Below are 13197 nucleotides of genomic sequence, written 5' to 3'. Positions count from 1 at the left end.
TCTGAAAGGTTATAGAACTGCGCAAATTAGTCGAAAACTTTCTTCAAGAAGATTTAAATAAATTTAATATTAACATTTAATCATTCGGAAGTGACCTCCGGAAATGTTGTGTTATTATTTTCTATTTATTTTTGTCAATTTTTATTTTGGCAATTCTAATACCCCTATGAAAAATTCGCCACGCTGTAAATGGTTTATTTCCGACACTACATAGAAGATATATTCTTGAAAGGCATCACCAGGCGAGTCGATCTAGCCATGCCCGTCCGGCCGTCTGACCGTTTCTACGCAAACTAGTCCCCCAGTTTAAAAGCTATTTGGATCAAACTTAGCAAGAGCCGGTAACATATTGCTCCCATAAAAACAGTCGGGAAAAAAGAAAATAGGAATATAACTTCGTTGTTTTTGGGTTTTAATTTTACGAAACTCCGACGACTATATCATAAAGCTGCCATAGTAACGATTAAAAACATTATTGCAAAAGAGACCGAGCATCGAAATATAGAATATTTAATTTTTGTAACAGCTGCAACAGAATATAAACTTAGCCAAAGTTTTCTTCCTTTATTGTTTTTGGTTAAAATAAAATAAAAAAACATTATTTTAGTAAAAATAGTTATATATGTGTAAAGGGTAGCTTTTCGAGTGGTGTAGGTTTATTTAGGGATAATTAGGTTGAATATATATTACATATTAAATTGTAACTTAAAGCGTCTTAACACGTTCTGCCCAGGAGTACGACTCTATTTCGACTGCCTATAATTATAAGTCTGGTAACACTACCAAAAGGGACTTATCGATACTTTTCGAGGGTTGATGACGATATACTAAATTAGGCGCTGGTCACAGTCGGCCTCTCCTGACAAATCTCTGCGTCCTCGCAAGATTCAGGGGGTGGATCATCTTCCAAGTCGTCATCTTCATCTGGCTCCTCTGGTGGCAGCTCACACCAGCGTTTCATCTTGTCGGACGAATACACCGACTTGTAGTGTCTCTGCTTCCGTTGTGCGTGAGGGATATCTTCAACAAGATATCTGTCGTTCGGCAGGACCTTGTTGATTATAAAAGGACCTTTATAGCGAGGCTCCAATTTGCGAGATGTGCCCGTGCTGAATGGCTCATTCTCGACCAACACAAGGTCTCCAAGGCTGTACACAGTTGGCTTTGCATGTTTGGCATCGTAGCGTTTCTTGGCAGTAGCTCGATGATCGTTGACAGTTTTCGCAGCATCTGCTCTAAGCTGATTCAATTCCGCATCTGTTAGCATCTTTTGGTCCTGGCTTTGAATGATGTTGGTTATGGCGTTCTTCAAGATATCTCGGGGTTCATAACCGTACAGGAGCTGAAATGGGGAGCATTTAGTAGTACTATTTACCATGGTATTGATGCTCCACTGGATTGATCGAATGTTGTCATCCCAACGCTTATCGATGTCATTCGATGGCAACAACATAGACAAGATGATTCGGTTTGTTCGCTCTGCGTGACCATTGGCTCTGGGTGTCCTTACAGCATTTAAGATATGTTTTACATTGTTTGATTTGCAGTACTTCTCGAAGTCTTTGGATGTAAAAGCTGTTCCACGATCGGTGACAATGCGATCTGGCATTCCCAGGTAGCTGGTTACCTCTTGCAGGACATCCAGGACATGTTTTGTTGCTGTACTTTTCACTGCTCGTACGATGGTGAATTTGGTGAATGCGTCGACTATCACGAGAATATGCTCGTTTCTCTTGGAACTCTTTGGAAATGGTCCCAGGTGGTCCATATGAATCGTGGAAAAGGGGATCGGCTTGATGTCATCGTAGTGGTATTGACCTTCCTGACGTCCACCTGGTGTTTTATAAAGCGCACAGCCCACACATGACTTGATGTAGCTTTTTACATAGTTTCGCATTCGGGGAAACCAAAACATATTTAGAATTCGTGCCATTGTCTTATCTGTGCTCATATGTCCGGCCTTATCGTGACATTCATGTAGAATCTTAACTGCTTCGGCACAACCCATAACAAATTGTCGTTATGTTTTCGAAACAAGCGATCTTGCTCAATCACGTACTCGTCGGTTTCAGCTTTCTTTTTCAACTTCATGTCTGCAACAATTTTCTGAATCTTCTCGTCTTGTAGTTGTATAGAAAATAGCCAATCCTCTTCGTCGATTATGGTCTTTGCTATCTTCAGACATGCAGTATCCATCTCTCGAGCATCTTCGAATGGAGCTCGACTGAGTGCGTCTACATGGTTCATATGGGTTCCTGCTCGATGGACGATGTCTATATCGAATTCCTGAATACGCAACCACCATCTTGCGATCCGGGGTATTAGTTCTCTTTTTTCCATCGACGTCTTAAGGGCATTACAGTCGGTGACAACCTTTATCTTCTTGCCATAAATGTAATATTTAAATCGCTCCAATGACTCCACGACGGCTAGAGCCTCAAGTTCGTAGCTGTGATAATTCTTCTCCGGTTTGGAAGTAGCTCGGCTATAATAAGCGATTGGTTTCAGCTGATCCAACTCACGCTGTAGCAATACTCCGGCTAAACCAACGGCACTGGCATCCGTATGTAGTTCATGCTCTGCGTCTAGGCGATAACTAATGACAACTGGATTTGAGATTAGACAATTCTTCAACTCGTCGAAGGCTTCTTCTTGTTGCGTTTTCCAAGTAAACAGCTTATCCTTGAGCAATAGGCTTCTCAATGGCGCTGAAATTATAGCATACCCAGCAACAAATTTTCGGAAATAACCAGTGAGACCCAAAAACCTTCTCACATCGGTAACATTTGCTGGTTTCGGAAACATTCTGATGGCGTTCGTCTTAATTTCTCCAGGACTGATTCCTTCTGCGTGTATCTGGTGACCAAGAAATGTGATTGACTGCTTATATAACTCACATTTGTCCAGGTTTAAAGTTAATCCGCACTCCTTTAAGACTTTCAGGATCCTAGCAAGCTTCTCGTACATCTCATCAAATGTTTGGCTGCCAATAAGGATGTCGTCCATGTAGTGTATCATATCGCCTTTCTGCACCCTCTTCTGTAGCTCTGCCATGAGTCGATTGAAAACTGCAGGTGCGTTCTTCAATCCGAACGGAAGTCGCTTGAACTCGTACAATCCCTCTGTGGTGATGAACGCTGTATACTTTCGGCTCTCTGGTGCTATCTCTATCTGATAGTATCCACTGTTGAGATCCAGGGATGAGAAGTACTTAAATCTTTTCGCCTCCTGCAGACGCTCTTCGATGTTCGGCACTGGGAAATTCTCCTTCTTTATCAGCTTATTCAGGCGGTGGTAATCGACGCACATTCGATCGCTACCATTTGGCTTCTTGATGAGCACCACCGGGCTGGCGTACTCTGACGTTGACATCGTGATCACATCCTGTTTTAGCAGCTCGTCGACCATTCTGCTAACGACTTTCTTCTTTGGCTCGGAAACTCGGTATGGGGCTTGTGCTACTACCTGATTGCTTTCGACGGTGATGTGTGCTTTGACCACGCTTGTCTTTCCTATGCCTTCCAATCCTGTCGAGAAAACATTGGCGAACTTCTCCAGTAAACTGCGCATTTGCTCACTTTCCTTGTCGTTCTGAAAATTTTCCAGAAGCTTCGCGATCTTGGTAGCATTTACAGGGGTTGTCGGCTGATGGACTGCTCGTTGGATTTTTGAATCGCCTGACTCAAAGTTGAGCTCGAGATGAGCGGAGATGATGACGTCCTGTCCCAATAGAAAATCCTCTAGCAATAGATCGTCGTCCGCTATATACACCTTTGCTGTGATCGTCTTCCCATCGATTCCTATATCCACAGTCATCGCTTCTGTAAGGATTCGTGAACCTCCGCAAATGCCTCTTATCTTCATAGAGCACTTGTGGCGCTTGGCGTTGATTTGCTCGGCAACTGCTTGTCGGATGAGACTGGCTTGACTACCTGTGTCGATGAAAGCGCTGTAATCGTGCGAGTGTACGCAGATTTTTCGGGTGAACAGATTGTCCTGATTTGCGGCTCCTAAACGCATGACATTCGTAGCTTGGCAACGTCCGTTTGGCTCGTGGAACTTGTTGCATTTGGTACAGCGTGACTTTTTGCTCTCCTTTGGACACGAATTAGCAAAGTGCCCCATTTCTCCGCAATTGTAACACTTCAGGGATTCCTTCGACCTTGGCGGCTTAACTTCGGTGTCCTGCTTCTGCTCGAAGTTGCTGGCTTTCGTTGAATATGGTTTCTGGGTCGTACTCGGCCTGCCTCTGTAAAGAAAATAAGACTCAGCTGCATCTCGAAGTTGTTTCATTGTTGAGAAATGAATTGCTGCAATACTATTTTGCAATTCTCGATGTTGTAGACCAGAGCGAACATATCTGATGATCGCTGCCTCGCTGAGCTTGTATCGCACCCCAAGGGCTGACATCCTGAAACAGTACTCCTTTACCGTCTCCTTTGATCGCCTGGTTGCATTGGCCATGTTGAAATGCACTTCTGCTTCGTCTGGATTGGCACCAAACTCGTCCTGTATAGCCTCGGCGAAGTGCTTCCATGTAGTATGTAGAACGGGCGATGAATCTAGCCACATCTTGGCTGGACCTTTTAGCCTGGTATAAATGGCAAGTAACAGGAACTTCTCGTCCCACTGGTAGGCATCAACCACTTTGTTGACACGATCGATGAACTGTTCGACTGAAATGGCACTGTCGTCGCTGGGATCATATTCTGGCAAGGTGTTGGCAATTTCCTTGACTGAAGCTTGCCTCACGTTGTTCGTAGCCTGTACAGGAATGTTCCTCTCGTTGCTGATTTCGTCGATATCCAAATCGATAATTGGCTGCTGTTGCTGCTGATAATTTTCTGCCTGTGCAGGTGCTGCGTTTCCCATTTGAACGGTAACTAATTGCGCTAGCATGTCCTTTAGTTCCTTCATTTCGTTTTGCAATTGAGATATTGCTGCTGACTGAGCTGACATCGCTTCTTCTTGCTGCATGGTGAGCCCCACTGATGCTGGCAACTCGACGTCCTCTGATTGTTCAAATTCTATTAATCTTTGAACCAATTCGGCTCTCGTGCCCGAAACTGACGCGTTTCTAGATCTTAGCAGGAATCTTAACACGTCGCACTTAAGTTCTGCTATCTTCGGCATTTCTGGCAATTCCTGGTATTTTTGACTACTAGGTGCAAGCGAGACAACTATATGTACCTCACAATCTGCTTGTTCACTCTACGAATACACACAAACTCCTTGTATGCTTCTAGAGAATTCGGCTTCTAGAGAATTCTTATTTTCTTCGAATTGTGAAATTCACCAATACTCACAACTGGTTTGTGTGTATGTGCTCTGGCTTCTCTTGAGACTTCTGCTGCTCTTGAGACTTCTGCGGCCACAGGCTCACTAAGACTCCCGATCTGTTTCGCTTGAAACCGCCTGCCACGTAGAACTGGAACACATCCGTAATCTGCAATTTCCGTTGTCACATAGACCTTTGGGAACACATCCCATTGCAAACTTTCCACGCCGACGATTTTCGCTGCTTTTCCTAGAGTTTTTGGCACAACTCCTCCGCTTCACACATATCCAACCACACTAATCCCACTTCTGAACTGTAAAGGGTAGCTTTTCGAGTGGTGTAGGTTTATTTAGGGATAATTAGGTTGAATATATATTACATATTAAATTGTAACTTAAAGCGTCTTAACACGTTCTGCCCAGGAGTACGACTCTATTTCGACTGCCTATAATTATAAGTCTGGTAACACTACCAAAAGGGACTTATCGATACTTTTCGAGGGTTGATGACGATATACTAAATTAGGCGCTGGTCACATATGCAATTATACTATTACTATGTTACCTTATTTTTTTTACATTATTGATTTACTTGGGTAACAGATTTACGTGCGCTGATTCCGAATCTGGTCAGGCAAATTACATCATTGTTATTTAAATTATTTAACAATATCAAGTGCGATTCATGAGCTTTTTTCTATATTTTTTTCAAGCAAATGCTGTTAAACGAAATTTTTAGGAAATGAGGGCACACTACTCTTTTAAAAACTATAATAAAAGGCCAAAGAGATGCACTGGTTAAAAAAATGGAAATCATGAATGATAGGCAAACTGTTATTGAGGTTTGTTTAAATTGTTGTTACTTTTATGTCTTTTGAAGCTGACAAGCAGAAACTGCGTGGCGATTAGCATACCGAAGTCTATTTCATTATTTTTATTTTTGTTTAACACGCCACAAATCCCAAAAAAGCGTGTAGCGGGTCCTCCATTCTTGGGCCGGGTGTCGTCTTGCCAGAGAGTTTGTATGTGTAAGCAGACGATTCCGGTGTCGACTTGAGGATTTACAAATCGTCCCCTTTTCTTCGTGCTTAAGCTTATTCCCATCAATATAGAGGCAAACGTGTTAATGTTTCATCGAGAAGCCGAGCACTCAAATTCGTCTCAGCATTCGTAGTGGTGCTACCAGCAAGCTACCAAGAAATGCAGTGTTATCTGCATATGTGGCCAGGAGTATACCACGAGCAACTGGGCTTGGCAGATACGAAGCGTAAATTGTGTACAGGACCGGAACAAGGACGCTTCCCTGTGGGACACCAGCACGAATTGGGCGAAGTCCAGAACGATGTCCACGAATATTTACAGCAAACTCCCTGTTATCTATGAACGATTCGATGAGCTTCCAGAGTTTCTCACGCAAAAGGTGCACTAGCTTGTGGAACAATACCTCGTGCCAAATACTGTCAAAGGCCTGTCGAACGTCGAGAAAAACGGCTGAGCAGTATTTGTGATCTTTGAAAGCACTTAGAACTTTGTTAACTACTCTGTGCACTTGCTCGATAGCACAATGGCGACTACGGAAACAAAACTGGTGGTTCGGAAGTGCTTCTTCAAAGGCGTTAATAGATAGAAGTCTACTAGGCATGAGCCGCTCAAAAATATTGGAGAAAGAGGACAGAGGAAAGGCCCGGACACTCTGAGGCAATAAGGTGGTTGCAGGGGATGCCTTTGTACACTGCAAAATCAATGGCCGTCGGAAGGTTGTCAGTGATCCAAGGAAAATGAGTGGGTCCGCCAGCAGCCAAAATCTGCATGTTTGTGTCAATGATAACTGACATCAGGGTGTTTCCCCGAAGGCACGAGCGCCTGCACCATCAGAAACGATGGTGCGCATTCCAACCCTCTCCAAAGAGGAAGCGGCTACCTACAAAACCAAATAGACGCATATATTCCTCAGAAGACCAAAAAAGGTGGTGACCAGGTGGACAGTAGACAGCACCAAACGAAATTCTGACAAACCCTGTGACCAAACTAATGGCAACTGCTTGCAGGTGTCATCGTCGGCTGGTAAAATGTGTATCTAAGATCATTAAAATGTCAATGTTGCGTTCCTGGAGGAGGTCCTCAATCTCAAGAGATTTGCCAACCAAGTTGTTGAAGTTCCAAATAAAGATGCTTATACTGTAAGCAGGTACTGCGTGGTGATCAGTACACCGGAGTCTATTAGAAAACTGTAACTGAGCAGAAACATAACTAATGTTTAAATAGGGTATGCTGGGATGGAAAACCAATTTATCCTGTGTGCACTTACTTGTCGTAAGTCAATTCATTTTTCTTTTATATGAAAAAACTAATAGTCTTACGAATAGTGTGTTTTACAAAACTCAATTCACCTTCACGCTTTGTAGTATCACTAACCATATAACATATAGACTGGTCATTTCATACAACCAATATGGACACTCAAAAAACTTTGCGGGAGGCTCCACAGCTGGCAGCGGCCATGATACAATAACATAAGGCTGTCTAAACGTTCGGGTTTTGGTCAGTGCGTGTTCGTTTTTTGAAGGAAAAGGTTGTCTGCGGACGAATTTTTACAGAATTAACTCTTGAGCAACATGACTTTTTCCAATGTGTGCCGTTGAAAAAATAAAACAATTAGAATTTATATTTGTACACTACATTGACGATACTTTTAAAATAACAAAGAATGTAAAGAAACTTTAATAATCGCAGCCGAAAATGTTAGTATAAGTTTGGAAATAAAAAAGGTTTTATTTTAAGATTAGAATATATTTTAGAATTAAGAATCTTAACAAAAGACTTAGCATTCAAAGACAAAAACAACGCCTAATTTCAAATTCCAATTAAATTATAAAAAGTTAAACTCCTTTTATTTTGAAAGGCAAAAAAAACCCTGAACCATCTAAGGGTTCAATGTTATTCACCTTAAGTCAAAGTTGAAAATATATATTTGTAAAGTATATATATTCTTGATCAGCATCACCAGCCGATTCGAATTAGCCATGTCCGACCGTTCGTAACTATAACTTTGTTGTTTCCTAAATTAATTCCATATACTCCAAGATATAATACATTTTAGCAATCTCAGAACAATTCGCAGATTGCAACCCACGGTTTCTGTTATTTTTTTAATTTTACAAAACATTTGTCGTCTATTTTACAAAGATATTTTTATACCATACCATACCAGCGGGTTTTATAATTTCAGTCATAAGTTTGCAACGCAGTGAAGGAGACATTTCCGACCCTATAAAGTATATATATTCTTGATCAGCATCAGCAGGAGAGTCGATCTAGCCATGTCCGTCCGTTCGTCCGTTTCTACGCAAACTAATTCCTAAGTTTTAAAGCTATTAGCTTGAAACTTTCCCAAAAGTTGTCTTTCTATTGCATTTAGTATATAAGTCGAAACGAGCCGCATCGGGCGACTATATCATATAGCCGCCATATAACTGAACGATCGGAAATGCCAAAACTTTGGTGTTTTTAAAGTTGGGATTTTCTATGGGTTTTATTTTTGGGCAATCAATTCGACCTACCAAATTTCATAAGGATCGGCCGACTGTAACCTAAAGCTGCCATATAACTGAACGATTGGAAATGAAATAACTTTGGTGTTTTTAAAGTTAGGAATTTGGGATTTTTTATGAGTATTAAGAATGCATCATATGAATATCCGATTTTGGAGATATAATGTACAGAATATTCTGCAAGGGTATATCAACTTCGGCTCCGCCCGAAGCTAGCTTTCCTTTCTTGTTTAAATATACTGTAGGAAAAGCAAGAAATTTCCACTTCGAACAGCTTCATACATTTCAAATTCATTTCGCCTTACTTGATAAATTTGCAAATGTATTATCTCTATTGCAGGCTTCGACATTAACGTGTACTTCCAATTCAAGAAGTTTTACAACAGCCCAATGGCTGTCCACGATATTACAATTTTTACGGTAAACCACCGTCGTCTCGATTTTCTTGCCGATACAAATTTTTCTGCATAAATACAATTTTCAATCCAAAAAGTATGAAGACCATACTTTTGCCTTTTTACATGAAGTACGTAATGGTCTATTCACTTTTACATGAAAAACTCGTGCTATCATGGCACGCCGGTCATAGGGCATCCAAACTGATACTATATTCTCTGTAATATCCTTCCTTCACATTCAAATTTGTTTAACCAAGCAATTTAAATTTCTCGCAAAATAAATTTGTTTGTAATTGAAATTAGTTTTCCCTTTTTTAGTAAAGGTAAGTTTATGTTTTATTCATTATTCATTCATTGTTTGGGGCTATTGGGGATGCTTTAAAGCTTTACAGATAATCATCACCGAAATTATCTTATTGAGTGAATTCCAACGTCGGTCGATCAATTGAACACGGTTCTCGCTGAGTGCAAAAAAAAATATTTGTTTTCCTCCTATATAAAAACATGTGAAACGCTATACAAAAATGTTGAAGAACTAGAAAAAATAATTTAAATTTTACTAGTCCAAGCCCGTCTTTAATAATATACTTTAATACTTGTAGACGATTTCTACACGCGTCGAAGCTACAGTACCCAATCGACGTCTCAGTCATCAGCCACAAAGTCTTCCGCCCCATCGAAGTCGGTTTCCACAGAGACATCTGGAGGTGAAAAATTTAATAAAAAAGAGCAACTAAAACGGGCATTTAAGGAATATGGAGTTTCCATTGTGGCGTTCCATGCGGGAATTTCGTTAATTTCACTTGGAGGTTTCTATGTACTCGTATCTAGGTAAGGTATTAAGGAGGGGTATACCTTTTTTTGTCGAAAAAAAAATAGGAAAGTTTGGATTTTTTTATGGATTTTTTTATTGCTTTATTAAATGAATGATTATATGTTCTGAAAGTTTAGATTGTTGACAATGTTTATGCAAAAAATTTTAAAAAAATATTTAATAGTTTTTAAGGTGTGGCTGTTTCCCTTAAATGCCTTTTTTTTAGAGCCTTGCGGTGATAATTCCCCAGGACGAACGGGTCAACTGAAACCGAAAAAATAAAAATATTTCATTAGTTTAAAGTAGTATTCTTTACTTGAACGAACTTTTTTAAAATTTTTTTATTTTGTACCTACGGGAACGTTTTATGCAAAAAATGACGTTTTTGGACGCAAAAATTCTTACAAAACTATCTATTTCGGCGAAATAAAAATTTGTACATGAAAAAACGATCGTTCAAGTACTAATAAAATTCAATACGAACATTTACAAAAAAATTTGAAGAAAATCGGTTCAGTAGTTTTTCGCCAATCCATATCATCGCAAAGTCATTTTTCAAAAAACACCATTTCGAGATATTCGCGTTTAAAGTTTCAAGTTTGGGTGTAACTATTTTTCTACTGCTCAAATCTCAATGAAAATTTGGGGAAATGTTCTCAAGAAGTTGTTCTTTAAGATAAAGCAAAAAAAAAAACCCCCTTAAGAGAGCTCAAAGATGGTTAAAAGATATTAATTAGATTCCCGTTGCGATTCTTAACTACGCGTCTACTGTGTTATAAATCGACCCTTATATATGCATTTCACTATTAATACGCTTTTTTTGTTGCAGTGGAATAAACTTGGTTCCCGTTCTGGAATTTCTTGGCATAGCGTCACCAGCAATTGCAGAGAAAGTAGCTACAGGAAGCTCCTTTGTTGTGGCCTACGCCGTACACAAAGTATTTGCACCTGCTAGAATTAGTATTACGTTGGGTGCAATACCGTTCATCATCCGATATTTGAGATCAAAAGGATTCCAGTTTTCAAAAATCAAAAAAAATTAGCTATTTTTAAATATTTGTTTTTATACCATTGTTATCAGAATTAAGTATGATGTTATATAATCCTATGAAGTTCAATACTTTATAATTTGGTTGACCAAATAAAAAGGTGACACTCAAATTAAAATTGATTTTAAATTAGTTTCCATAAAATTTAGCAAATATTTGGCCAACATTGTTATTTTATCTGAAAGGTTATAGAACTGCGCAAATTAGTCGAAAACTTTCTTCAAGAAGATTTAAATAAATTTAATATTAACATTTAATCATTCGGAAGTGACCTCCGGAAATGTTGTGTTATTATTTTCTATTTATTTTTGTCAATTTTTATTTTGGCAATTCTAATACCCCTATGAAAAATTCGCCACGCTGTAAATGGTTTATTTCCGACACTACATAGAAGATATATTCTTTATAAGCATCACCAGGCGAGTCGATCTAGCCATGCCCGTCCGGCCGTCTGACCGTTTCTACGCAAACTAGTCCCCCAGTTTAAAAGCTATTTGGATCAAACTTAGCAAGAGCCGGTAACATATTGCTCCCATAAAAACAGTCGGGAAAAAAGAAAATAGGAATATAACTTCGTTGTTTTTGGGTTTTAATTTTACGAAACTCCGACGACTATATCATAAAGCTGCCATAGTAACGATTAAAAACAGTATTGCAAAAGAGACCGAGCATCGAAATATAGAATATTTAATTTTTGTAACAGCTGCAACAGAATATAAACTTAGCCAAAGTTTTCTTCCTTTATTGTTTTTGGTTAAAATAAAATAAAACAAGAAAGGAAAGCTAACTTCGGGCGGAGCCGAAGTTGATATACCCTTGCAGAATACTCTGTAAATTATATTTTCCAAAATTATTCATATGATGCATTCTTAATACTCATAAAAAATCCCAACTTCGTAACTTTAAAAACACCAAAGTTATGGCATTTCCGATCAATCAGTTATATGGCAGCTATAGGATATAGTCGGTCGATCCTTATGAAGTTTGGTAGGTAGGATTGATTGGCCAAAAATAAAACCCATAGAAAATCCCAACTTCCTAACTTTACAAACACCAAAGTTATGGCATTTCCGATCAATCAGTTATATGGAAGCTATAGGATATAGTCGGCCGATCTTTATAAAATTTGGTACGTCAAATTGAATGGCCAAATACAAAACACATAGAAAATCCCAACTTCCTAACTTTACAAACACCAAAGTTGTGGCATTTCCGATCGTTCAGTTATATGGCAGCTATAGGATATAGTCGGCCGATCCCGGCCGTTCCGACTTATATACTGCGTGCAAAGGAAAGAAGGGTGTGTGCAAAGTTTCAATTCGATAGCTTTAAAACTGAGAGACTAGTTTGCGTAGAAACAGACAGACGGACAGACGGACAGACGGACAGACGGACAGACAGACGGACAGACGGACAGACGGACAGACGGACATGGCTATATCAACTCAGGAGGTGATCCTGATCAAGAATATATATACTTTATAGGGTCGGAGATGTCTCCTTCACTGCGTTGCACACTTTTGACCAAAATTATAATACCCTCTGCAAGGGTATAAAAACATTATTTTAGTAAAAATAGTTATATATGCAATTATACTATTACTATGTTACCTTATTTTTTTTACATTATTGATTTACTTGTGTAATAGATTTACGTGCGCTGATTCCGAATCTGGTCAGGCAAATTACATCATTGTTATTTAAATTATTTAACAATATCAAGTGCGATTCATGAGCTTTTTTCTATATTTTTTCAAGCAAATGCTGTTAAACGAAATTTTTAGGAAATGAGGGCACACTACTCTTTTAAAAACTATAATAAAAGGCCAAAGAGATGCACTGGTTAAAAAAATGGAAATCATGAATGATAGGCAAACTGTTATTGAGGTTTGTTTAAATTGTTGTTACTTTTATGTCTTTTGAAGCTGACAAGCAGAAACTGCGTGGCGATTAGCATACCGAAGTCTATTTCATTATTTTTATTTTTGTTTAACACGTCACAAATCCCAAAAAAGCGTGTAGCGGGTCCTCCATTCTTGGGCCGGGTGTCGTCTTGCCAGAGAGTTTGTATGTGTAAGCAGACGATTCCGGTGTCGACTTGAGGATTT

The 13197-nt window shown here is 39.3% G+C and overlaps 1 long non-coding RNA gene across 1 annotated transcript; it reads left to right on the top strand.

Annotated features, from left to right (window-relative positions):
* Positions 1–9605: 9605 nt before the first annotated feature.
* LOC123038031 lies at positions 9606–11207 on the top strand. The gene is made up of 2 exons (XR_006417729.1): positions 9606–10057; positions 10870–11207. It is a non-coding gene; the product is annotated as an uncharacterized LOC123038031 (long non-coding RNA).
* Positions 11208–13197: the final 1990 nt, after the last annotated feature.

The sequence above is a fragment of the Drosophila rhopaloa genome, unplaced genomic scaffold, assembly GCF_018152115.1.
Source record: "Drosophila rhopaloa isolate 14029-0021.01 unplaced genomic scaffold, ASM1815211v1 contig_36, whole genome shotgun sequence".
Classification (NCBI taxonomy): Eukaryota; Metazoa; Arthropoda; class Insecta; order Diptera; family Drosophilidae; genus Drosophila; species Drosophila rhopaloa.
The sequence above is the reverse complement of the archived record's forward strand: the minus strand, read 5'-3'. Positions and strand labels throughout refer to the sequence as shown.